Here is a 27841-nt window from a genome sequence, read left to right on the forward strand (position 1 = left end):
CCAGGAACTGAGTGCCTGTGATCAAGATTGAGGTGATAAGACTCTAGCACAAACCCTCCTCATGAAGAGCATTGCCATAACAGCTAGGCACTGCACATATATTAGTTATCTTACTAGTTCCTGGGAAAGCTGCAAATTATTCCAACCATGGGAAACAGGGTCCCTGTTACTCCAGGGGACTTCACTCACCAGAGAAATGCTGTACTGTGTATTTCCACAGTCAGAACGCTTACATACCATACTGTGAACTACCAATGGGAAGGGGCATTTGGTTAGTATCAGAGGTATGGCTCATTAAAAGAAAGTGGTCCCTAGATGACAGGAATCAAGAGGAGTGTCAGACCTGCAGGAGCAAAGAATTGCATTCTACTAATAAGCATTTGAGCTTGGAAATGGACCCTGATCACTAGAAGCAACAAAGACCTAGTTACCACCTTGACTTCAACCTAGTAAGGTCCGAACAGAAGATCTAGCTAAACTGTACCTCAACCTCTGATCTACAGAAACTGTGAGATAATAAATGGGTGTTGTATTAAACATGTTAGTTTGTGATAATGTTTAATACAGTAAGAGAAAGACTAATACATCTGTGTTTTTATCATCAGTATGAATGACCTGAAGTTAGCTTGGTATGATGAACTATAACTTATAATCTGTATCTGAGTGGAAATCTTTCAAAGAAAATTTAGTTCGTATTTGTATAACTCTTCATTAGTAACTTAAATCTGTTGTTTCTCTTAGTGGAAAGCTCAAGTATTTCTATATTTATTGTCTATTCTTTGTTTCTACCCTTGTGCTGAAATTAGTACTATTTTTATTTGTTTTTCTGTCAATTTTTTCTTCAGAATTTGATAAATGTTTATGCTTGCTTTACTGGTAATCCTCTTCCCTAAAAAGAAAACATTATTAAAACTTTTATCTGTATTTTAGAAAATGAGGCTATTTTATGTCCTGTTGTATAGAGTAACTAACTACATTTCCTCAGCAGGATAAAGAACCAGAAACATGGGCAATTTCGATTTCATTATGTACTTGGTCTCTATTAGTTGTCTTCAGTATCTTGGATTCACACTGTGCATAAGTTCATTTCACCAACTATTCCTTTAGCCAAGTGTCAGGAGCTAATATTCACAAGTTCTCATTACTTTAGAAATTATTTTATACAAAAACCTAATTTAAATACTTAAAAGAACATTAAATAATAAATTAATCACAAAAATAAGTAGATGAAGTAGGAAAAACTATAGTTATAATTCATTCTTTCTGAAATTTTAGGTAAAACTCATCCTAAAAATTTAGAAAATAATTTAAATATTTTGATGTCATTTTTTAAAGTATTGTACATGATCTCCAGAGAACATATAATTTCAATTACCTTAAAATCAATAATGGATATTAAAATAGTCAAAAGACAAAAATGTGACTAAAAATTATGAGAAGGGAGAGAATATTATGTTTTGTATGTTTTCTATTTGTTTTCTATTTTGTTTTCTATTTGTAAGATGGCTAAGAGAATGCAAATAGCTCAGAGGATTTTCTGCCCCTCAAGTTGGAATTTGGTGTGGTTGGAGCCATATAAGGAGAATGTTAAGGTACAGAATTCTTCCCATGTCCAAGAAGGTCAATAGTGAGCTTTGTCAATAATGGCATCCTTGCTTTCCAAAGCAGTCTGACAGTTGTCTCTTTCTTCCCATTGTGTGCTGTGATTTTATGTAAATTTACATTCACTTTTACTTTGGTCCTGGATATTAAACTCCATTTTATATCACAGCACTTTGGAGCTGCAAACACACTCTTTTATACCCCTCACTATATCCACATTTTCCTTTCATTCTTTCCCAGGTTTCACAAACACAGTTTGATACATAGAGAAAAGTCTGATTAAATAAATGGGAGCTTAGGAAGAATTTCAAATAATGAAAAAATACCAGAACAAAATTCTAAGACTTTTCCTTTGTCTTAGGTTAGATTTCCTTGCAAAGTTACTATTACTTTGTTTCTGGAGGAAAGTTTTCATATCCTTGACATATTTTTTTTAATACTGAGCAATTTAATTTTTAGTCTTTGTCTTCTGTATCCCAGTCACAATCTACATAATTCATTTATTAATCCACTAATGAGTTTGGCTGACAGTGTATAAAAATAAAATAAAAAATTATTTCCAGATCAGTCTCCAAAGCTTTCAAACTATCACAACAAAAAATAACCCCCCAAAAAATCAAGTTTTTTTTCCTCAAGCATCAAAGCCATCTATCATCAAACATCATCTATCTCTGAAAGAATTCTATTTGTCCCTGAACTTACAATATTAGAATAGAATATTAAAACATCAGATATCTAGTTCCTGAACTTAGAATATTAGAATAGAATATTAAAACATAGAATATTAAAATATCAGATATTTATTATGACCGGTGTATTTATTGTCATTCTCTTAAGCTGCCAGTGTCACTGGACCCTCTGTTATTCTTACTGCTGCTGTCACTAGTACTACTATCACTGCTATACCTACAATGACCTCTGTAATCACTCTGAATAGGTAGAATGTCATTATTATGACTGATTTCATATTTAAACTAAGGATTTTATTGCTGTATTCTCATAAATTCATTATTAACATCAGTAGTAGGTAGCTTCTAGAATGGTTCCCAATGTCTCCTGCCTCCTGGCATTACAGCTTCATGTCACCCTCTCCCCTAAAGTTTGGGCTAGATTATTGACTCACTTTGATCAAACCAAATGGGACAATAGAGAACAATTGTCACTTCCAAGTTTCAGTTACCAAAAGACTGGCTCCTGTCTTACTGCTCCTCCCTTATCTCTTGCTTGCTGGTACTCATGGAAGACAGATGTCATGGTTTAAGGTGTGCTGTCCCCAATCAGCATGGGCAGCTCACCTAAAGGCTGCTTGAGTGAATTTCCTAAGGTATCAAATAAAACACAGACACACAATTTACCTGTAATTTAAGCCCCATTATGGCTCTTCTCTCCTTGACCTCAAGCTCCCCAAATGGGAGAGCAAGGAATATCACAAGAGGCTGGAGAGAGTTGGGAGACTTTCTTTACTTTTTTTCTTTCTTTCTTTATTTAGTCATACATGACAGCAGAATTAATTTTGACATATAATACATACATGGAATGTACATACATCAATCATATTGTCAATTCTATTCTGCTGCCCTTCCTATCCTCCTTACTCCTCCCCTCCTCTCTCATCCTTTCTCTCTATCCAATCTAATGTGACACACTTTTTTTTCTTTTTCTCAGTACATCATATATGTATTCTGTATAACAATGAGGTTCTCCTTCCATTTTCTGTGCAACTCCCCTTCTCCCTCTTTTTCCCTCCCACCTCTCTTCCCTATTTAGTGGTAGTCTGCTTCTCATGCTCTTCTTCCCTATCCCATTTTGAGTCACCCCCCTTATATCAGAGAAGACATTTGGCATTTGTTTTTAAGGGATTGGCTAACTTCACTTAGCATAATCTGCTCTAATGCCATCCATTTGCCTGCAAATGCCATGTTCTTATTATTTTTTAGTGCTGAGTAATATTCCATTGTGCATAAATGCCACATTTTTTTAATCCATTCATCTATTGAAGGGCATCTAGGTTGGTTCCACATTCTAGCTATTGCGAATTGTGCTGCTATAAACATTGATGTGGCTGTGTCCCTGTAGTATTCTCTTTTTAGGTCTTTTGGGTATAGTCCAAGAAGTGGATTAGCTGGATCAAATGGTGGTTCCATTCCCAGCTTTCCAAGGAATCTCCATACTGCTTTCCAAATTGGCTGTACCAATTTGCAGTCCCACCAGCAATGTATGGGTGTACCTCCCCCCCCCCTGCATCCTCGCCAGCACTTATTGTTGTTTGACTTCATAATGGCTGACATTCTTATTGGAGAGAGATGGTATCTTAGAGTAGTTTTAATTTGCATTTCTCTGATTGCTAGAGATGGTGAGCATTTTTTTTTCATGTATTTGTTGATTGATTGTATATCCTCTTCTGAGAAGTTTCTGTTCAAGTCTTTGGCCCATTTGTTGATTGGGTTATTTGCTTTTTTGTTGTTTAACTTTTTGAGTTCTTTGTATACTCTAGAGATTAGAGCTCTATCTGATGTTTGAGGGGTAAAAATTTGTTCCCAGGATGTAGGCTCCCTATTCACCTCACATATTATTTCTCTTGCTGAGAAAAAAACTTTTTAGTTTGAATTTGTCCCATTTGTTGATTCTTGGTTTTAACTCTTGTGCTATAGGTGTCTTATTAAGAAATTTGGGGCCTGCCCCCACGTGGTGAAGATTAGGGCCAACTTTATCTTCTATTAGACGCAGAGTCTCTGGTCTGATTCCTAGTTCCTTGATCCATTTTGAGTTGACTTTTGTGCATGGTGAGAGAAAGGGATTCAATTTCATTTTGTTGAATATAGATTTCCAGTTCTCCCAGCACCATTTGTTGAAGATGCTATCCTTTCTCCATTGCATGGTTTTAGCACCTTTGTCTAATATAAGGTAGTTGCAATTTTGTGAATTGGTCTCTGTGTCCTCTACTCTGTACCATTGGTTTACCTGCCTGTTTTGGTGCCAGTACCATGCTTATTTTGTTACTGTTGCTCTATAGTATAGTTTAAAATCTGGAATCGCGATACCACCAATTTCACTCTTCCTGCTTAGAATTACTTTAGCTATTCTGGGTCTCTTATTTTTCCAGAGTCTTTCATTCTTTAGAAATTTCCATCCAATAAAGATCAAGAGGGGCGGGGTTACAAGGACAGGTAAGATAACTGGACTCCTGGGGCTGTAGGAAGGCACTCCCAGGCATGAAGACACACTTGGCAACATTTTTTATGACTTTCAAGATCAGGGCTACCATCTGTGGCCACTTTGATGTGGCCAGATCACTGGAAGTGACCAACAGAGCCTCATCAATCAGGAAAGGAAAATGCTGGTCACAGGACGTGGCAGCCTCCCACAGAGATGACCTTTACATAAGCCCAAAAGCAAAGATAGAAGACCTCATACCAACAGCCCACAAGAACCAAGTCCTAACAGGAACCATGTGAGTGAACTTGGATGCACCTGCTCCCTGAATTGAGCTGGAGTTGGTGATTATCATAGGTTACATTAATTGCAGCCTTGGGAGAGTTTTTTTGATCTGAACAACTCAAGTAGTTTTTGAAGCTCTGAGGCTCAGTTGTGTTGATGTGCTATGTTTGGGGGGTTATTTTGTTTACATGACAAAAGAAAATTAATAGAGCACTTTCTACAATTGAGTTTACTGCCTCGTTTATGGTTCTGTGGCTCCTTAGGTATTCCATGTTTGGAACTCTTCAGATGATTTAGGGATTGCTTGTTTATTTCTCTGCCTAATTTACTAGACAGTAAGCAGAATGGGATCTGCCCCTTTCTGGTCACTGCCCCTCCTTTGGTCAGCATTGGGCAACATTCTCTCATTGTTCTCTTCTTAGTGTATTACAGAGGATACCTACTAAGTTAACGGCACACAACAAATATTGGGAAAAAAAATGAAGTCCCATAGGGCGTATCAGCACATATCAGCATGACAGCACTTTTTGACTCAGAAATAGTACAGTGTACAAAGAGAAAGACTTTCTATTGTTACATATTTTGAAGATTAAGGAAAAAGATGGTAGAGAATGTCTCTCATAGAAGAGTCAGAGAAAAATTCAGTGAGGAAAAAAAAAAGAGAGAGAGAGTGTCTAATTTATTAATTCTCTAAAGAAAAAAGTGAGAAAAGCAAGTTAAACCATGTGAATTTTACTAATATTAAGATTTATGAAGTTTTTTTGGGGGGTGGTTGTTTAAGACAACTACTGTTATAAGTGCTCTTGGATTTGAGTAAAGTACTTGTTGAACACCTGGCTTTTTATATCTCTGATATTCTGGTGGGATTCGGATTATTCTCTTCTGAGGGAGGCGAACCTTTAAGGACCTGTTGTTACTATCTTCACAATCACCTCCTTTCCCATCCTCTTTCATTCATTTCCACATTAGATTTTAGAAGTGATTAATAATGACAAAGAGGAGGAGGGGATTTTCAAGCAACTTGATTGCCACAGGGTGCATCCCCTTCTGCTTCCAGTAGAACTGGTCTGTGATGGATTTCAGGAGATCCATCAGCTTCTTCTTCTAATGAATACTGCCAAGAATTCTATGATTGTGTTGCTTGAGGCAGTGCTCACAGACATTTTTCATAATCTCCTACTTCTTCCTTAATTCCTGGACATTTTCACTTCAGATTTTATTTCATTGCACAATTTAAGACCTCTCTCTAGACTACTCTATAATTTCTGCTAACTTCTTTGATAAGAATCACCTTGGCTGTGTTCAAATCTGATATTACCAAATTTTTCTGTTAATATTCTGATTCCTCAAAATCTGTTTGTTTGACCAGTGTCCAAGGTGATACTCATCCCTGGGGTTATTTCAAAATCACAGGAAGACAACTTACATGAGACCAGTGGTAAATACTTGCTACAAATATCCATTTATCCTAAGTCATTTAATGGTTTTAATTTCACATATTTTACAACCATTACTGTACCTTTACCTAAAAATAATATTTTATTTTAATATTTGCCTACATAAAATTGAAAACATCTATCCTAGGAACACTATTGCACTTTGGAATGTAGAACAATCAGACCTCTTTCCTATCCTTGAGAAGCTCATGGTTTGATAGTATAATGAAATACAGGTTAAAAGGGAGATACACCCTTCCAAAAAAGAGAATTAGAAATACCAAGGCTCTCATGCCAGAGAATGAATTCCATACCACATGTAAGCATGGTAATTAAATCACTCTTAAATTACAAGGCTAAAAGAAAACACATTAATTCATATGCTTCTGTCAATGGGAAATGGAGGAAACAGATATATGGAGGCAATTCAACACTACCAGGAATTAATTACATAGCTTTTCTTAGAAAAGGAATATTAAATATTTATCAATGTAATGGATTATATGTTCATTCCTGATGATTTTGACTCTTACCCGGAACAACACGTAAGACAGAAGAGGGGATAGTCGTTTGGTTAGAAGTGGAAGAAAAGGAAAATAAATACTGTGCTGTGGGATTTAGTTAAAGGGTGCTAAACAAGTCCTGTGTCTGTGACTCAGCAAGCAAGCACCCTTATTACATGCTAATAAGCTTGTCAATAATGGAAGTCAATATGATCAGAGTCTTTATTTTCACGTGTGTGTGACCTTGAACACTGAAAAGCATCTTTGACATCATCTTTAACCATACAATTTGCCACATGACATGTAATTATAATCATTACACGATTGCCATATGTCACTGTCTCCATTTAAAACTTAGGGAGTATGGATTCTCTTTACCACTAATCGTGGGAGTCTGGCAGTATGACACCTGTTGACTGCTGGATACAGCTGTGCCCTTCACATGAGGTCATTATCAAGAGGCTCCATTTCAGTACCTAATGAAGATTCAATGGTGACTCTCTACCAACAGTTTATGAAATCTAAATCTAAGGAGTTGCACAGGTATAGCGTTTCCATAGAGTACTTTGTAGAAAATGGATTGGAATCTGCTATGGTCTTACATCTCCTTGACAGTCAATTTTGTGCCTTATTCGCAAATGTAGCACTTTGTGTGAAGCAGTTTGCCATTGATGTTACAAATCCTAATGAAGTGCTTTACCTCCTGCCAGATTTCAGTGGGGAAGGCTTTCAAATGTATTTCCATTTATACATGCCTGTTTTTTTTGCCCTTAGTGCACAATGAAATCCTACTGAATAATGTGCTTTACTTTCCATTTCCTTTCTCTGGGATGTATGTTGAAAGACAGGAAGTAGATTGCTGTTATAAATGCAAAGAGAGGAAAGCAATTAAGTCATAAAAAAATGGGTGTGCTTTGCCTAACATAGATGTATTGTTATAAATAAGAGATGCGTAGAAGTCTGTATGTAGACTTCGGGATTTCCTTCCCCATGCCACTGCTTCCAGTTTTCTATCAATGGTGAGACAGCTGTGATTATATTTTTGTTTCTCCCAGTGGTTGCTAGATCTCCAAAACACTACATTCTATCTTGCAGCTTCAGAGTTTTAGAGATCTTGTTCTGAATTTCTTTTCTTTTTTAGTCCAGAGCCACCAAGAGCAATAAATTTCAGGCACAAAGGGAAACTGTCACACATGACGACAATGAATGAAGAGCAATATATGTCAAGTAAATAAAGAAAAGTCACAGAAAGAATTTAAAAATTTACTCTTGCTTTGCTTCAGACCACTCAAAACCGGTTAATTATTATAGTTGTAAATGCAAGTCTGATTATATTGGGAGTTGAGGTTTGGTAAATTGGCAACAAAGCCTCTAACAATTGTATACTGGTTTCAATCTTCTAATATTATACAATTGAAAGACATGATACCTTGACTGAGCATGAACAAAGTGTTCACTTAAACCCTATATTGAGTTACTGGATTCAAAATTATTTTATCACCCAGTGCTAGGAAAGTTTAAAGCAATGCTATACTAATAAATTCCAGTATTTATCACTGATCTGTTTTACAACTACCAGTGTTATATGAAAACTACTTGAGAGATGTATATTTGATTTCTTTGCCAAGAGTTAATCAAAGTGAAATTAAAAAATGCTAAATGTGGATTTCAAAGAAATTTGTTCAATATTTTATTCCTGATCTTCAATAATACTAATATGCAGTACTTCAATAATACTAATATTAGTCCTATGGTGTCATGCTGGGTCAGATGTCTGGCAAGTGCCTCCCAACTTCATTTCTTCTTCTCAATGATGTCATTAGACAGATGAAGAAACTAAGGCTCAGAAAATGTAAGAAACATGCCCCTGTCCCCGCTGTTGACCATCTAGTAAAGAAGCGTACTGGAATGTCAATCTAGACATCTTGCTTCTAACATCAGGTTTTTAAATTGCTATAATCAATCACACATTTCCAGTTACCTCTAACCCTTGGTTAAGGATTCTGCAACCAAGGTGAGAGAGAATAAGAAAACTTAAAGCTGGAAATAGAGCTTGCACTATTACTACCACCTCCTTTTCCCAGCAATGACAAATCAGCAAGAAAAACTATTTTTAAGAGGTGTTGGACAAGCAACTCATTATAAGCCCCCGCCAACTTTACATTAAAATATCAGCAGGCACAAAAAAGTGTGAAAATACACAGCAGCATTTTAAAAATTAGATATGGTAGGCCATTTATTGCCATAATCTGTGAGAAATCTCAGCTATAGAAAAAGGAGTTGAACACATGTGAACTTCATATCATAGGATTATTCTAGTAAAAGGTAGAAGAGGAAATCTATTCATATGTTGAAGGTGGTATGGTTTCTTAAACATTCACTCAAGGTGCATTTTCCCTAGGCATTGTCAGCATAGTGTGTAGTCCTTTAAATCCCAAAGGCCTGGAATAATTTTTAAAAAGACTTTAAAAATTATAAACTTCGAAGTACAAAATGTTAAAAAACATGAAAAGTTTAAAAATACATCATTAAAATGTTTATAGAATATTATATATACAACTAATGACTTGCAATTTCACACACACACACACACACACACACACACACACACATACACACGAAATGCATGAGCTGTATTTACATGGGTAGTAGGTGCCATAGAGGCCTGTACATTCCTGAAAATGTCCTTGCTTTGAATAAGCCTTTTCCAGATTTATAGATCCTGCCTGTGCCTGCTCCAGTATTTCACTCCCATGGATCTTTCCTTCTGGTTTGACACAACTTGGTTTCCCAGGCCAAACAGGAATTGCAAAAGCAGAAAGAAAGGCAGCCTTAACCAACCCCAAAATTGGCAGGAATGTTAAACTATTCTGATAAAGGGTGAGCATAGCATAAGGGTGCAGGTAACTGCTGGTTCTTAGATAGATAGATAGATAGATAGATAGATAGATAGATAGATAGATATAGAGAGATATAGATATATATATATATATATATATTTATCTCTTACTCTTGACCACATCTATATGTCTGGTATTTAGCATTGCATTTCTTTTTATTTGTTCTAATTAGTTATATATGACAGTAGAATGCACTTTGATACATCATACATAGATGCAGTATAATTTCTCATTCTTCTGGTTGTACCTGATGTAGAATCCCACTGGTCACATAATTATATATGTATATAGAGTAATATATCCTACTGGTTCATTCTACTATCCTTCCTACCTCCATATCTGCTCCCCTCACTTCACTCCCCTCTATCTAAAGTAACTGTATTCTTCCTGAACCTCCTCCCTGCATTGTGAATTAGCATCTGCATGTCAAAGAAAACCTTCAGCCTTTGATTTTGGAGTGTTGGCTTATTTCACTTAGCATATTCTCCAGCTACATTAATTTACTGAAAAATACCATAAATTCATTCTTATTTAAGGCTGAGTAATATTCCAATATATATTTTTATATGTATATGTGTGTGTGTATGTATATATATATATATATATATATATATATGAGAATAGATAGATATCTCCAATATAAATCTATAACATTTTCTTTGTCCATTCATCAGTTGAAGGACCCCTAGTTTGGTTCCCTAGTTTTGCTATTCTGAGTTGAGATGCTATAAACATTGATGTTGCTGCATCACAAAGGACTTAAAATTAGCATTGTATTTCAACCACGTTCATCAGTCTAATTTAATTTTTAGTAGCCAGTCCTTAATAACATAGATTTATCTGCAAAGCTGAGGTCTAACGTGCCTCTTGAACTCCAGGTCCCAGAGTGTGTCCAAATTCATTGTCAGGACTAAGCTGCTCTTCCAATGGCCTTTCTACCACCACAATGGATTTCTTCTTAAATAAACCCCCTTTTCTCCTCTAAATTCAGAACATTGTCAATGATATCTGTGCCATATCCATCCATGGGTTCCTCTAAGTTTCAGCTATTGCTTCTCTGATCTCTGGAGATCCCTATATGTCCAATCTGTGGTGGAAGAAGATGGCCATTTTTGTCCATTTAGATTTCTGACCAGTCATATCCAAAGACATCCTTTAGGATAACATCAGATCTTAAGATTTCCTCCTGATATAACTTTATATCTGATATAACTAGTCATGTAGTCTAAACGCTTCTCTGTTTTGATACTTTTCTTCTGAAAATGATTCTTAACATCCTGTTTTGGAAACACAGCAGGCATTTTTTTTTATGAAATGAGAAGTGTATTCTAATATCCCAGTAGTAAGATGAAAACAAATTTGAAGCACTCCTACCTAAAACATTTTTTTGGCAGTATGGTAAAATAAAATAACTCAAAGTCGATTAAAGCTCATCAAACTTGGAATTCTAGCACTACTTCCAATATCAATGATTAGTGACTTAAGAAAGAAGCGGTATTTTTAAACCCTTGGAATAATGAATTACCACAACTGGGAAGGGTATAGGGAATATTGTGATAAAGAAATTTTCAAAGATAACTTATTAGCTAATCAGAAGGAGTAAAGCATGGGCTTTGGGTGAATAAGTTATTTCTCTTATCTTTTCTCATTTGGACTCCACTACCCTTCTTCATTTCTCACATAATAGTTACCATATAGTTTATCCTGTTTATTAGGGACTCCAAAGTGATTGATTGGCAGAAGGTGGCTTCAAGTATGAGGCATTTAATTTTAGCAAAAATTTGCATAGACCTACATTCATAGAAAAATTGAATGCTTTATTGTTCATTTTTTATTGTCTTAGCATATCAATAAAAATGAATAATAAAAATTGAGTAGAATGCCACAGAATGTGATTGCTGTTCATCTAAGGTGCAAACAAATGTACTTTCATAAAAATCGTGACTTGATGGTCTATTTTCTTCTCTGTGTCCTTTTTTCTTTTCCTTTCTTCTTCTTTTTTTAAATTTCTTTAAAATACAAAATATTATCAGTGGGTATGAATGTGAGGAATGCTGGCCTTTGAAAAGAGAAAATTACTGAGTTTGCACAGGTGTAACAACTATGCCCTACATAAATACATCTACCCTCTTTAACATGTCTCTGTGTTACCCAGGAACTGGGTTAATCTAGTGATTAATTTAATCCCATGTATGTATATTTTTTATAAACTCTTAAGACCACTGCAAAAACTTGCAAACATACTTATATTTATTTTCTAGGCAGCATTATTTTCAAAAATCAAAAAACACATTTTTTATCAGTAAGTTTACAGCCAATAAACTTTATTTCTACACATTCTGTGTCCAAAGTTTAGATGGGTTCAGAAGAAATATGGGCAGATGATTTAATAAGATAAATAAATAAACAAACAAATAAATAAATATGATCACAGGAAAACCTTCTATCGAGTTAACAAATCATTTGGCAACTTTGGCATTGTACAAAAGGAAAGCAACATCTATTATTTCTGTGTGATTAAAAGTTTTATTTTTTTTTATTTTGGAGATAAATCTTCCGTCCAAATCTTTCTTTATTAATAAAACAGAAACCAAAGATCAGAAAGGAAAAAAGGATTTCAGGTGTACTATAAATTTAGGAAACACCTTAAGAGAATTTTTATCTTAAATAAAATTTTTGTTATAGTAACTTTTGAACCACATTTGCAAATATTGTGTCAATTGTATATCACTTTAAACTTTTACTTGACAAACTCCTAAAAATGTTCCTAGATGTTTGTAAGTCTAAGAACTACCTACAACAGAATCTGTTATTAGCCACATTTCAGAAACAAATCAGATAATTTGATATCTATACTGATAATTCTGAGCAAAATTATACCAATTTTTATTTATTTTTGAAATAATCAAATGTCATTTTCTCTTTCTGTTCTCTATTTTAGTTTATTTTCCACTTTTTTTTTTCATTATTTAGATTGGCAGAAAACTCAGTGAATGACAAGCTAAAGGATCTCTTAGAAAAACCATTGTCAAGATCAGTTACCACAATGAAGAAAACATAATTTTTATAATTGACTATAAATGACATCATGGAAAATGGTCTCACAAGTTTTTTTTTTTTGATGTTTTGTAGTCATACATTTGGAGAAGAAACAGATTTCACTCTATATTTGTTTCATTTCTCTTTTGAGCCTATTTGTTCTTAGCTCAGTGTGGAACTTAGTGAGATTCACAGTATCTATTAATTGAGTGAAGGACCAAAGCCATATTTTCTAATGAATGACTAAGCAAATGATATTTTAGGTATTAGCTTATTATAGAAGAAGAGAATTACACTAATTCTAAAGAGTCATATGTAAGATGATATTTACACCAACAAGAGAGAATGATACATTAATTAACTTAAAATGAATACTGGGGAAGAAGTTGGAGACGGTAGTGATGGTAGGGAAAAAATAGAAAAATATATGATGAGGTACAGGAGAAGAAATATCAAAGAAATTGTTCAAAGTACAATAAAAAGAAGCTCAGGATCCTGCTGCTTTTAATTCAGATGTTCACAAGAAGAGGGTTATTCTCAGTGTCTAGGTATTTTGTAAAAGAACAATTCCCATTGTGAAAAACACTAAGATATAATATAGGTTTTGGCCAGTGCAAATTCTAATATATATATTAGAATATGTGTGTGTGTGTGTGTGCGCGCACACATGTGTGTGTGTGTATTTCATTGTAGATGGTCACCATACCTTTATTTTATTTATTTATCTTTATGTGGAGCTGAGGATCGAACCCAGGGCTTCACATGTGCTAGACAAGTACTCTAGTAGTGAACCACAACCCCAGGCTGGCCTGTGCAAATTATGACATCCCCTTGTATATGTATGTGTGAAATTACAGTTTTACTTTGCCTCTCAATACAAGAAACTTCATTATAGATGAATATTTCAGAACTTTGTTAACTTTAGTTTGTACAACTGAGAAAACAATATGAACCATTGAAGGAAAACTTTAAAGGAATAAGTTTAAAAGCAGATATGTTGAGAACTTAACTATGTTGATGCACAGATATATACCAAATATTTAGAAAAAAGTATGGAAGATGGCAACAAAAATTGCAAGAAATTCAGTTCTACATTACATTTATAAAGAAAGCTGATCACTCTGTACATTTCTGTGCAACTCTCTAGCAATTTGTCATTATTTCAAAAGTTTTAAGAAAACAAGGTAGGCTGTTATTTTCTTTATATACAACCTACCTTGAAGGTCAGAAACTTCCTCACTGACAGTGTATGCCAAGACAACACTACAACATATATTATAACAGGACAGTTCAAGCCACTGAATAGGTTGTGAAGAAAGAAGGCTTTAACTCATGTAAATAATTACAGGAAAGTTAGTCAGAAAAATGTCTATAAGACATGAAGACCAATGGTACCAAGTAGAAGACACATAGACAAACCCACATAAATACAGTTGTCTCATATTAAACAAAGAACCATAAATATACATTGGAGAACAGATAGCCTCTTTAACAAATGGTGCTAGAAAAACTGGAAATCCATATGTAGCAAAATGAAGTTAAAACCCTATTTCTTACCCTGAACAAAAATCAGCTTAAAGTGGATCAAGGATCTAGGCATAAGAACAGAGACCTTGTGTCTACTAGAACAAAACTTAGGCCCAACTCTCCATCATGTCAGCTTAGGAACTGCATTCCTCAACAAGACACCTAAAGTTCAAGAAGTAAAATCAACAATTAATAACTGTGGTGATATCAAACAAAAAAGCATCTTTGCAGCAAAAGAAACAATTAAAGACATGAAGAGAGAGCCTACAGAATGGGAAAAAAAATTGTTGCTATCTGCATCTCAAATAGAGTATTAATCTCCAAGATATATAAGTAACTCAAAAAAGTTAACACCAAAACAAAACAAAACAAAATTCTAGATAGGGAAGAGGGGTGGGAGGAAAATGGAGGAGGCAGGGGATTAGCAAGGATGGTGGAATGTAATGGACATCATTATCCAAAGTACATGTATGAAGACATGAATTGGGTGTCAAGCTACTTTATATACAAAGACATGAAAAATTGTGCTCTATATGTATAATAAGAGTTGTAATGCATTCTGTTGTCATGTATTTGAAAAAAATCAATTCAATAAAACAAAACAAAACAAAACAAAAACAACAAACAAACAAAAAAAGAGAATAAAATCATGGCATTTGTAGGTAAATGGATGGCATTGGTGAAAATAATGCTAAGTGAAGTTAGTCAGTCCCCAAAAAACAAATGCCAAATATTTTCTCTGATATAAGGAGACTGACCCATAATGGAATAGGGAGAGGGATCGTGGGAGGAATAGATGAACTCTAGATAGGGCAGAGGGGTGGGAGGGGAAGGGAGGGTGCAAGGGGTGAGCAAGGATGGTGGAATGTGATAGATATCATAATCCAAAGCACGTATATGAAGATATGAATTGGTGTGAACATTCTTTATATGGAGCGATGTGAAAAATCGTGCTCTATATGTGCAGTAAGAATTGTAATGTGTTCCACTATCATGCATTAAAAAAATAAAATCAATAAACAAAGCAAAACAAAAGAAACAAAAACAAAACCAAATAACCCTGGACAACAGTACTTTCCAGCTGTTCCTGACTACTTTCCTCTGAAGTGATTCCTTCCCAGACCATAGCTTATTGGCCTGGGTTGGAAAATGACTAGTGTATCCTCAATAAATACATAAAAGGTGCCATAAGTCATGAGTACGCACCAACCAAAGATAAGGAGGTCAACAAAAATGACAGCAGAGGTCCTGCACCCAAGATTGAACTTGTGCTCTACTACTCCACTGTGACATTGATAGAGAAGACCACCCAAGTGGAAGACCCCTGGGACTTGCCTGCACTCCAGGATACTATAATCAAGTGGTTGGAGAGAGGCACCAAATGGAAAATCCCCTGTGTCTTCAAAGAAGTTGGGAAGTTCACTCTGCTCCTGGGATTCCTCTATGTGTTTGTGTGCTCCTTGGAGGTCCCCAGAGTGCCTTCTAGCTGGCTGGAAGAAAGGTGGCCAGGCGATTCTTCAGAAACGACTCCATCATGTCCAACCCTGTGGTGGAGCTGGTAATCTGGGTGCTGGTCCCAGCATCATGCCAGCATATCAATATAAGGATGGTGGCCACCTCATGGTTGACTGTGTGGGCTGCCATCCCTGTTATCTTGGGGATCAACATTGGGATCTCCATCACCAATACATTCAAGGCAGTCATGCCTGAAGGATTTCACAGTGAGTTCAGAAAGGCTTTCACAAGCCACCATCTATGACATCTTCAATTGCCTGTCTATATTGGGGATTTTGTGCATAGAGGCTGCCACCCACTACCTGAAGATTTTGACCAACTTGGTGGTGGACAACAAGAAATGGAGAAGATACCCCAGCACTTCTGAAAGTCTTCCCAGATACCTATATGAAGCTCATGGTTCAGCTGGACTAAACCTCATCCAGCAAATTGCAATGAATGGAGAATTAGCCAAAAACAAAAATCTGATCAAGATTTGGTGCAAAACTTTTAAAAACAGGATTTAGATGAATGTCTCTGTCCTCTGGGCTGAGAACTGCACTTCCCCTTTCCTTTGTTGGAGGAATGACATCTATACCTGGACCATCGATAATGGGACCTAAGAGAAAACACTGCCAACACATCTTTGTGAATTTCAACCTCCCAGATCTTGCTGTGGGCATCATCCTGCTGATGGTCTCCCTGCTGGTCCTCTGAGGCTGCCTGATCATGATTGTCAAGCTCCTGAGCTTCATGCTGAAGGGGCATATTGCAGTTGTCATCAAGAAAACCCTCAACACTGATTTCCCCTTTCCCTTTGCCTGGGTAACAGGCTACCTGGTCATCCTCCTCAGGGCAGGCATGACCTTCATTGTGCAGAGCAGCTCTGTGTTCTTGTCTGCCTTGACCCCATTGACCAGTATTGGTGTGATAACTATTTAGAGGACTCTGATCTCCACTATTGGCCAACACAGCCATCCTTGGCCACCTTAGTCAGTCCAGACAACACTCTCAAGAGTTACAACCAGATCACCCTGTGACACTTTTTCTTCAGCATCAGCATGCTCTTTCTTTGGTACCCAATATAGTTCACCCACCTGCCAGTCCAACTGGCCAAGGGGCTGGGCAACATCTCCACCAAATACTCTGGCTTGCTGTGGTCTACCTGATTTTCTTCTTCTTCCTGGCCCCGCTAATGGTCTATAGCCTCTCCCTAGCTGGTTGGCTGGTTCTGGTGAGTGTGGGGGTGCCCATCATACTCATGCTACGAGTGGTCTGCCTCTGGCTGCCACAGTCCCACTGCCTACTTGTCCTGCCCGTGAGGCTCCGCAACTGGAATTCCCTGTCCTTGTGGATGCATTCCCTGAAGCCTTGGGACCACCTCATCTCCCTGGCCACCAGCTGCCAACAGAGGTATTGCTGTTGATATTGAGGTGAGTGCTGCCAGGTGTGCTGCCAAATATGCAGGGCTGCAGCAAGTTCTGGATGACCTGGACTAGGATGGGCAGGATATTCCCATCAAGGCCCCAAAGACCTTTGATAACATAGCCATGAGCAAAGAGGCCAGGATGAATTTGAGGCCAAGCCAATGTCCCCAAGCACTAAAGCCGTTTCCAATAGCATGGCCTTCTGGCGACTGCCCCGAGTTTGGGGAGGACCTCAGATCCTGCATGGTCCACACTTCCTGTTTCTCCACACCTTCTACTGCCTCACAGGGATTTGTTCCCCAATAGGAAATAGTTGGCTTCAGTCCTAGCTCTCCTTCCCTTGACTTAGGGTGTAAGTTTGCAGAGCAGTTTTATGTCAGCCCCTGTGCCCTTAGTTCCCCCTCCCAAAGGCACAGGGCAACACTGAAGGTCAAGTGGGAAACGGAGCTGACTAGACAGGTAATCACAGCACGTCCTGCACACATGTGCAATACGATCTATTTTCAGATTGAACCCACTTTTTAGAAGAAAAAGGCCCCCAGGAGGGTTTATGGAAGGTTCGTGAAGGTACCTAAGTAACAGTGAGTATATACACATGTACAAAACTGTACTCAGTTGTGATAAAGCTCAGGTGCCTCTTTCTTAGAAAAGACTGACTTCCCTTTTCCCTACAGGCATCCTTGCCCCAGAACAGCCCTATTGAGGGCAACTACCCAATGTTGGAGACTTGGAGAAGACCATGGGTGATGGATTCCCACTCTTCAGTGCTCCCCCACCCCCTGTCAGAAGTTCCTTACTTGGGCAGGTGTGGATGGTCCAAGCAGTTTACCTGCAGTGTCCTCATCCACACCTGAGTTACAGAGAAAGGGTCAGGATACATTTGGCTCACTTAAAGAAAGCAGGGAGGGGAGAGAGAGAGAGAGAGAGAGAGAGAGAGAGAGAGAGAGATTGACTTTGATTCTGTTCCTGAAGACCTGGGCTGATGGAGAGAGGGTCAGACCAGGGAATGGTTAGCATTTGGGGAGATTTTGATCTGCCAGGGGACCTCAGGCTAATTAGAAGTCAAATTGACAAGCATTGATGCTACTTTCTTGGCCAGATAGAAATTAGTGCTTGTTGGAAATTAGCATATGCAAGTCCTCTAAGCTCACCACCGCCATTGCTGCCACCTCCAATGCTAGGAATCCCCTGGTCTTGGGACAGCCTGACTTTCTGGGCAGTGCTCAAATTCCATCCATCCCTCCTCTCACCCACACATGGATCCACTGTAGTCTCTTTCCAAACATTTCCCACAGATGACATCTGATTTCCCACGCTCTCCATGCCTGCCAAGCTCCAGACTTTTCTAGAAGGCGGAAACCTGAGTGCAGCTAGACTTCCCGGGAACGACGACTGTGTGACTGAGGGGAAAGAGGTGTGCACTCCACATCCCAGGTGCCTTCTCGGCCTTCCAGAGCCCCCTGTTTTATCTACAGCACTTGTGCTCACCATGACCATCACAATTCTCCCCTGGCAGGTGAGCTTCAGCCTTATCTGGGACTGAGGAGTCAGTGCAGCTGTGCTCCAAGACCTTGTCCTCCCCCATCTCAGCACCTCTGTCTTAGCAGGTCGGGATAGCAAGATGAACCCTCTCTGACATTCCTCCCCTGCATGTAGATAACAGTTCCCATAAAGAGAGTCATTTATGCTTTATATTTATAGTCACTCACCTGTAGAACATTTTCCATAAGTCATATAGTAAGTAGTCTGTGATTTCTTTTATAGTGTCTCATTTGGAAATGCGGCAGGGTTCTAGGAAACATAAAGCACAAAAGACCACTTTTGTGTATTTTGTAATACTGCCTTCAACCATGGCTCCATGGCCCCGCCACCTTACCCACTGTAAACATACAAGTGAAATCTGGGCAGTGGCCATGGCTGTCACTGCACTCTGATTTGTAAAAATGGAATCCTTGTACCTGAATTGATGGCATTTTATTTTCTTAAAATTTTTGCTGGCTATAGGAAAGGAGAAATAAAACAGATGATCAAACAAACCAATCATCCCCCAAAACAAACAAACAAATAAATAAACAACGCAACCAATAAATGGGCAAAGGAACTGAATAGACACTTCACAGAAGAAGGAATATAATTGATTAATAAATATATAAAAAATGTTCTACATCTCTAGCAATAGAGAAATGCAAACTAAAACAAAACTGATGTTTCATCTCACTCCAGTAAGAATGGCAATTATCAAGAACACAAGTAATGATAAATGTTGGCGAGGATGTGGGGAAAAGGTACAGTCATACATTGCTGGTGGGACTGCAAATTGATATAACAACTCTAGAAAGCAGTATGCATATACCTCAGAAAACTTGGAATGGAACTCCCATTTGACCCAGATATTCCACTCCTGGGCATACTCGAAGTACTTACAATCAGCATATTGTAGTGACACAGTCATATCAATGTTTATAGGAGCACAATTCACAATAGCCAAGATATGGAACCAACCTAGATGCCCTTCAACAGATGAATGGATAAACAAAATGTGGTATATATATATATATATATATATATATATATATATATATATATATATATATATAATGGAATATTACTCATCCTTAAAGAAGAATGAAATGATGGCATTTGGTCATAAAGAATGAAACTTGAGACTATCATGCTAAGTGAAATAAGCCAATCCTGAAAAACCAAAGGCTGAATGTTCTTTCTTATAAGTGGGTGCTAACACACAATAAGGGGGCAATGGGGAAGGGAAAAGTAGTTCATTGGATTGGACAAAAGGGAAAGGAAGGAGGATGGGAATAGAAAAGACAGTAGAACGAATAGGACATAACTTTTCTATGTTCATATGTGAATAAACAACCAATGTAACTCTCCATCATGTACAACCACACAAATGGAAAGTTTTACTTCATTATGTATAATATGTCAAAATATACTCTACTGTTATGTACATCCGAAAAGAACAAGTTAAAAAATGAACAATTAATTTGTTAAAGAAAAGAAAAAGCTCTGTAAGAAAATGTGATTCAAAGAAAAGTTTTATACTTATGCCATACTGAAGTCATACACATGTTGTTGTGCCTGTTTCAGATAGATTTTGAGAAAATAAAGATTTTGGATTGAGGTCATCACAAAAGATTATCTGGAAATGTCTTCCTGCATACAACATAAGTGATAATAACGACATTATTAACAATGTTCAAATAAATTAGAGTAACATGAAGTAAATTAGTACAGTCCCAATAAAAGGAGACAGTCTCCATGAAGTTTAAAAGCACAGAAATAAGCTGGGGATGCAATGGTGAGGCACTTAGGAGGTAGATCCTTTAAGGGAGCAGGGATGAAAAGAACCTGGGGAGTGATAGAGGTCCACAGCAGGCATGACAGCTTCAACCAAAGAGGCCGAAATAAGTTGAGACTTCTGCCTGGGGCTACAGTATATAGAAATCATCATGCCGCTGGTTACAGGGGAAATCATTGCAGACAAGACTTGGGTCAAGTCCCTCTTTGGTTGAATAACTGGAATTGGATTATCACCAATTTTCCTGAAATAGAAGCATTTAGCCATTGACAAAATATCTGAGTGTGGCTTGGGAGTCCGCTGGGAATGCTCACAAAGTCTCTGATGAGAATGAGTAGGTAAAGATGACAAAGTAGAAGATTTTCTAAGAAAATATTCCCACAAAATTAGACCCTATTCTTTAAATTCAAGCCTCTGCATCTGCCCCCCCCAAATACTAAAACAGATACCAAAACTTATCAGCAATTATGATACACTAGACTTAATAATCTCAAAATGACAAAAATAAATTAAGTACTGTAAACTATAAAATGAAGAAATAATAGGCATGGGAACAAAATAAGATATAAAATAAATATCTATACATGAGAAATGCACAGACATATGTTTGCAGTGCTGAGTTCAATAGACACCATACTTTTTTTTTTTTTTAACTTGAGTCTGGGTAGAACATGCAAAACAGGTGAATACTAACTACGTCACATGGAATGTTGTTCTGATTACAAGGAGTCGGGATGGATTTTTTTTTTTAATTAAGACAAAACAATATATTTTAATATTTTAAAAATATTTAATATTTGTGGATTAAACAGGAAAATTACAGAATATTTAAAACTGAATGCCCTTCCTAGGGGATGCCCAAAGGATTCTGTCACTGTTATGCCTTGCCTGGCCTCCAAAGCTTTAATTTACAATCTTAATGGACACCTCAAGACCTTGTAACTCTTGCTTTCTGTGTGCCTACAAAATAAGCACCACGTGGAAGAGGCCAAGGTTCACCACAAGTGGAAGCGGTAGCTGGGCTCACTTAAAACATAGGTGTGGCAACCTTTGAGAGCTGGAATGACAGGAAAGAAACCCTTGGGAAATAATTCCCTAAGCAAATCTGGGCCAGCAGTTTGCTCAGGGACTTTTCTCAAAACTCTCTTAAGAATGAGTTTACACTTCTACACTCTTGATCCTGGAATGGGTGGAAGATGGGCAGTAAGTCCCCAAGACATCTTTCTTATAATCCCCATGCTAATTACTTGCCTTTTAAAATACTGACCCTAATCTCTTCAGCAGCCACACCTTCTTCGCTTCCAAATTTATACTTTCTGCTTTCCTTACCAAACTGCAAGTTTTTAAATCTTTGTGCTTTGATTTTTGCTCTGTTCTCCTTATCAGTCTGGCTAACACAAGCAACAATGCCCACAGCAAACTGTGCACACTGTACTATTTTGAAATTTCCTCCACCAGATTAATTATTCTGTCGCCTTTAAACTCAGCCTCAAGGTTTCAGGGAATGGACAAAACAGGAAATTTCCTTGCCAGAATGTAACATGATTGCATTCTAGTCCAATTCCCAATAGAGTCCTCATTTCCATTAGAAATCACTTCAGCATAGTCTTTACTCTTGCATTCCTATCATCATCAAAGAAATGATGCTATTTCTTGGTATCAATTTTCTGTTAGTTTTCTGTTGCTGTGACAACATACCTGAGGAAAATTATTTAAAAGGAATGAATTTTATTTGGCTCAGAATTTCAGAGTCTTCAGTCTATGATCACTTAGCCCTATCAATTGGTGCCTCTGAAAAGGCAGAACATCATGTGGGTACTGTGTGGTAGTAGAAAGAAGCTCACCTAAGGGTTGTCAGAGAGAGAGAGAGAGAGAGAGAGAGAGAGAGAGAGAGAGAGAGAGAGAGAGAGAGAGAGAGAGAGAGAGAGAGAGAGAGAATATGAATATGAATTAATATGAATATGTGCCAAATAAAAAATATACTTTTTAAGGGAATGACTCTAATGATCTATTTCCTCCAACTAGACCCCATCTTCTGAAGTTTCCACCATCTTCAAATGAACCATCAAGCTGTGAATCCATCAGTGGATGAATCCATTTATGAGCTCACAGTCCTCATGATCCCACCAGCTACCAAAGACAACACCCTTGAACACTGAGACATTTGGAACCAAGTCTTCAACACAAAAGGTTTTGAGGAACATTTAAGATCCCCACCATAGCAGGAGGCATGCAGGCCTTGTTCCTTACTGTTGAATTGGTTCAGGCACTAAGGTGAAAAGATTGTAAATTCAAATCCCTTCTCCTCCAGTTACCCTCCATATCACTGTGGGCCTGTTGAACTCTACAAAACTCATGGTTCATTTTCATTCAAGAGCCTTCCTTGAACACCTACTGTGTGTCTTTGTGTTAACCACCAAGGGCACACAAACCCATGAAAGGTAGTGAATTTCTTCTCTATGACAAAATAGAGAAAGATTTCAGCCTTGAAACCAATGAATCAATTAAGTGAGTCATATCATGGACCAGAATGTGACAGAGTGACATTCAATTATCATTCATTTTATTCTCCTTTCCTTTCTTTCTCCCCCACCATAGTCTCTGGAGATTCAGCTCCTTGAATGCCAAGAGATGCTCTGAGGAAGCTTCTCCTGTTGTCTTGAACAGAAAATGCTAATTCTATTTTGGCTCTCTTGCATGATTACCTCTCTACCTCTCAAACTCTGAAGGGCTTCTAGGGCATTTTTGACTTTCAGAGCCTGTCTTCCATTTTCACGTCTTCTTTTTTAATCTGTGGTGAATCCTGAGCAGTTTTATCAGGATGATCTTCCAGTTCACTATTACTCCCTTTGGCTTTATCCTGTCTACTCTGTGGTCGCCTTATGCTCTTAAAGATTTCGCTTAGTGTTTATTCAGCCTGATTCTGGAGTACCCTTTGTCCTTTCCTTACATAGGAAGTAGAAAACACTTTTCTGGGTCAGAACCAAGTCATGTTCAAGAGGACAAAAACATCCAACTGACTAGGTGCTTTAGGAAAAAAATCCTCTGTTGACTGTTTAGTATTTGAACCAGTGATATTTAGGGGAGCCAGAAGCTGATGTACTTGTTGGAGAAATGGACCAAATTACTAAATATATCTAATCAACCTGTCTCCATATGCATGTTCATTGAAACCATAAATACATACCTAGGTGGTAAGTAACTCAACACACGTGTCAGTGTGACACACATACCATGGATTGAGGGAGTGAAGACTTTGAAACTAGGTTATGAGGAAAGAAACTTAGCAGAGTGATTCAACCTCTCTTACCCTCAGTATCCTCATCTGCAAAATGGAAATCAGAACACTCGGCTCTCAGTCTGACCTTGATCTAGTCTATAGGGGGCTATCCATTTGCTTCTGCTTCATCACTGGGATCACACATATAGGCCTTCTTATCCTTCCAACCCTCTGCCTAGAAGATTCTTTCCAAGATCCTACAAGGGCTGGATGCTCTTCTTCAGTTAGTTCTTATACAAATAAAATTGGATCATATTTTCTCTTTCTTCTACTACTGCCTGTCTTTATATTGGAGTGTTTAATGTATTGTCACTTAAAGCAATTCTTGATAAGGTAGGAGTGCCTTCTGTCATTTTGTTGCTTGTTTCCTATAGGTCTGTCAGCTTTTTTGAACCTCAATTCCTGCATGGTTATGTCCTTTTCTATTTATTTATTTTTGGTAAAACATTTGAATTCCCATTGCTTTCCTTGGGGGTATGGATTATAGCTATTACTTAATAGTTTTCATGGGTGTTACATGTAACATGTGAAAGTGATACCACTCTGATATGAATCTAGAGCAGCCTAATTTTAATAATGTACAAAATACTTATTATATACAGCTCCAATTCTATCCCTCCTTAGTTACTGAGGTCACATATTTACATGTGTGTGCATTGTTTGTTTAATAATATGGACTAATTAGATATTATTTTTCTAAATTAGTTTCTTAATTAACACAGACTATCATGAATACTAGTTTTAAAAATTTTCATGAATTTCTCTTTCCAGAGATCTTTCTGTCTTTATCCAACTCTGAATTTCTTCCCAGTGTTCTGAAGCTTAATCTGAAGAACTCCCTTCATACAAGACACATCTAGTAGTGACCCTCAACTCTTATTTACCTGCTACTATGGTTTGAATGTGTGTGTCCCTCCAAAATTCCTCTTAAAACTTGAACCCTAATGCAGCAGTGTTAAGAGATGAGGTCTTCGGGAGGTAGGTCATGAGGTAGCTTCTTAGGTCATGAGACTCCAACCTCCTGGACAAGATGTATGTCCTTTAACAAGAGGGCTTTTCTAGCATGCACAATGCACTGATTCAGTCCACACACACATACACAAACAAACAAGCAAACACATACAAACACACACACAGAAGAGGAACAATGCTTGAGGCCAGCCTGGACAACTTAGTAAGATCTGTGTCGAAATAAAGTTGAAAGGGCTAAGGATGTAGCTCGGTGGTAATGTGCTTGCCTATCACATGTGAGGTGCTGGCTTCAACAGCCAGTACAAGATGAAAGAGAAAGAGAAAGAGAGAAAGAGATAAAGGGAGAAAGGAAGGAAGGGAGAGAAGGAAGGAGGGAGGGAGGGAGAAAAGAACAGAACAGAATTTGAAGGAGTTAGATTCTTCTGCTATTTTCAACATGTGAGGACACAGCGATAAATTGCCATGATAGAAGAAGAAAGAGTAGGCAAGCCTTCTTCACACTCTGAATCTCCTTGCATATTGTCCTACTCCAGAACTATGAGAAGTCAATTCCTGTTGTGAAAAATTGCCCAGCCTAAGGTGTTTTAAAACAACAGCATTAAGGAACTGAGTTATCTAGGAATGCCTCCATTTCTCTCTCCTATGGGAAGGACACTTTTGCTGGCCATAGGATTCATGGATGACAGGCTGTCCTTCATCACTTTGAATGTATCAACCAATTGCCTTTTGGGTTCCAAAATTTCTGACGAGAAATTTGATGAAAACCTTATGGGGAAATTTTGATAAAAGCCCCATTCCTCTTAGCCCCATGCATGTTAAAAAATGTCCTACAGTGTCTTAGTAACAAAGCATTTTGTTATAGTATCACAATGTCACTAAAATGTTATCATCTTTTTGACACCAACCCTTCTGAGTGGAAAGATAAAGGAATTGAATACCTTGAGTGTATATACGATGAAGTCTTTTATTCCCCACGATCTGTCTTTAATTTTTAAGTTTTTATTTATTTTTTATGTTATTGTTCTTTTTAGTTATACATGACAGTAGAATGCATTTTGTCATATTCTACATATATGAAGTATGACTTTTTCTAATTAGGATGCTATTCTTGTGATTGTATATGATACAGAGTTACCCTGTTTTTGTATTCAAATACGAGGTTAGGAAAGTTATGTTTGATTAATTCTCTGTCCTTCCCATTCCCCTCCCCTCCCTTCCCTTGGCTTCCCTTTGTCTAATCCAATGGACTTCTATTTTTACCCTCCATACCCTTCCTTGCTGTGGGTTAGCATCCACATATAGATGCTGAAATCTTTAAGAGCCAAAGTTATTACCAGTTTTCAGATTTAAAAAGGCTATTGAAGTGTCCTATGGATTTTTATTTCTGCACAAGTAAATATCATTCTTTATAGCCCACTGAAGCAAGTTTCTGGAGTCCTTTCTTATTATTAATCTGGAAATAGTCCTGGAGGCCAAAAATGAGACAATTGTGGGTTATACTTAACCATGACTGGGCCAAGCTGTGACCTCACAAGAAACCAATTTGTTGGTGTTCTAACAACACCTCTGTAAGACCATGGCAGTGACTGGGCTTTTGTATATAAGCACAGGGAGATCATGGTTGTAATTTTTGAGGCTCACAGATTATTAGCTTAATTGGTTGTTTGCTGGTTCTGGTTTTGGTCTTTAGATATTGCGTATTTGACATTTTTTGGGGTGGTATTTTAAATATTGATTATTTTGTTTTTGTTTTGTTTGTTTATTTGTTTAGAATGGCATTCTTAGTTGGTGTTGCTGCTTAGGATGTGTAGTGAGAGTAAAGCAAGTCCTCCTAGTGTATCTCATTTCTATACTGAGTCACCCCAGGGTGGGACATCAGTCTGTACTTGTGAAAACAGCAAGGGCTAGAAGCAGGTGACTGGGAGGATTGCTGCCTGAATTCTGCAAATTTCTTGCTGTGTGCCATGTTGATTTCTGCTTATACTAAAGATAGAAAAACAAAGTGACTCCAATGAAAGAAAGGCAGACACAACCTGGAATTTAAAAAAAAAAAAATGTTGTTCCAACGAAAGTGGTCAGCTGAGACACAGAAAAAATTTTGAAGAATGACAGATCACACCATATCTCACTTATGTGGAACAGCTGCTGGACAGGGTCTGTGAACTGCCTTGGATTTCTCCACAGGAATGCATTAGACCTGCCTAGGGACCAAGGGGCCACACTGACCCTCCCAGATGAAACATTAGAGACCGTTTTACCTGAGAGATGTCCCCTGGCCCTGCTCTTCTCTGTCATTTCTCTCTTCTGAGATCACAAAGATAGCTCTTAATAAATTTCTGTTTCTCACTAATCTTAAAGTAATATCGATGCCAGTGTTGACAATTGTAATTAATTCTATATTGATACATTATTCTATATTGATATAATTATACTAATTACATTTCTTTTATGATATTGACTGTACCACTAATACCCTGAAACAGCAACAGGCCCAGATGACTTTTAATGCACATTTTGATGGGTAAATGCTAACTAAAATCAGATAGTTCTGGCCCAACAAAAGAAAATTATAGATAATTTCCATCTACAACTATAATTTTTTAAAAATCTATATCAAATAATTATTTATAGATAAAAACTACTTATACTAGATATATATTAAATATATTAGACATAAACAATTAAAAATCATTTTAAGAATGAAAAGTATAGAATTATACTAAAAGTCCTATCAATACAATCTATCGTATCACCTTAAAAGATATAACATGTACTTTTCAGCAAATACATTAAAAATCCAATGTAAATTAACATTCATTCATGATTAAGGTAAATAAAACTGAACAAATCTTCTTAACCATATCAGAATATAAGAAAAGAAAACCTTAATTTCTTATTATGATG

At 37.3% G+C, this 27841-nt stretch overlaps 1 pseudogene; it reads left to right on the forward strand.

Moving 5' to 3' along the window:
• The first annotated feature begins 6970 nt into the window (after positions 1-6970).
• LOC101977764 (sodium-dependent phosphate transport protein 2B pseudogene) lies at positions 6971-17695 on the forward strand (annotated as a pseudogene).
• Positions 17696-27841: the final 10146 nt, after the last annotated feature.

Source organism: Ictidomys tridecemlineatus, chromosome 4 (genome assembly GCF_052094955.1).
Source record: "Ictidomys tridecemlineatus isolate mIctTri1 chromosome 4, mIctTri1.hap1, whole genome shotgun sequence".
Classification (NCBI taxonomy): domain Eukaryota; kingdom Metazoa; phylum Chordata; class Mammalia; order Rodentia; family Sciuridae; genus Ictidomys; species Ictidomys tridecemlineatus.